Below are 780 nucleotides of genomic sequence, written 5' to 3'. Positions count from 1 at the left end.
AGAATGACTGGTGTCCCTGAATGTAAGTATTCACCCAACCCCCAGCCTTTTTTGGATTTGAAACCCGATTTCCATTTCTAACTGAACATCTCCCTGCACCTGTTCTCTTATGACATCTCTCAATTGTCAGCCTCGGCCTCTTAATTTTTCTGGATGCAAGCACCGTTCTCCCGCGTAAGCCGCCTTCAGGGACTCCTAGGCACCGGTGCAGCCCTAGCCGCAGCTGCCTACTCGGGAAGCACTTCCGGAGCCGTCCCACAGAGCCCTCTCCACGCCCTCTGCTGCCTGCGGATGGAATGTTGTAAACCGAGGCATCTCCCCTCCAGGCAGCTCACCCCGAACAGATTAGAATCAACTCAGTGAGCTGCTTTCTGTTGTAACACTGCACTCCATCCAGGCGGGCCGAGGGCCTGGTCAGTGGAGAGAGCGTGGCGGACGCCTTTTCTTTCGGGCGGACGTAGGCTGCAATGGAGGGCAGAGGCCCTTCCGCAGTCCTCCCAGCCCCGAGAGCACGGCGCTCCTGCCGCCTCTTGGCGGGACTGCGGCCTCCTCCGAGGATCCCGGAGCTGTCTGGCATGGGCGGTCGGCGGCAGGGACCGCCGGGGTCCTGGTGATGACCGCGGGGCGGGCGGTCCGTGCCGAGGCCGCCGCCCCCTCCCCTCAGCCTCGCAGCAGGTGACCAGAGAGCGTCCTCCGCCGGGTCCCGGGGGAGGGCGGTCACCGACGCGCGGGCCGGTCCCGGCCGGCCTCCAGCCTGCGCGGCCGCGGGCGTAGGCACCC

The 780-nt window shown here is 64.7% G+C and overlaps 1 protein-coding gene across 2 annotated transcripts in view; it reads left to right on the top strand.

Annotated features, from left to right (window-relative positions):
• Positions 1 to 446: 446 nt before the first annotated feature.
• Phf10 (PHD finger protein 10) overlaps positions 447 to 780 on the top strand; it is a 21,793-nt gene continuing 21,459 nt past the window's right edge. For both annotated transcript variants that reach the window (XM_004628286.2, XM_004628285.3), the window contains exon 1: positions 447 to 675. The gene's annotated coding sequence lies outside the window, so the exon portion shown is untranslated. The remainder of the gene's footprint in view (positions 676 to 780) is intronic.

This window comes from Octodon degus, unplaced genomic scaffold (genome assembly GCF_000260255.1).
Source record: "Octodon degus isolate 3935 unplaced genomic scaffold, OctDeg1.0 scaffold00022, whole genome shotgun sequence".
Lineage (NCBI taxonomy): Eukaryota > Metazoa > Chordata > Mammalia > Rodentia > Octodontidae > Octodon > Octodon degus.
The sequence above is the reverse complement of the archived record's forward strand: the minus strand, read 5'-3'. Positions and strand labels throughout refer to the sequence as shown.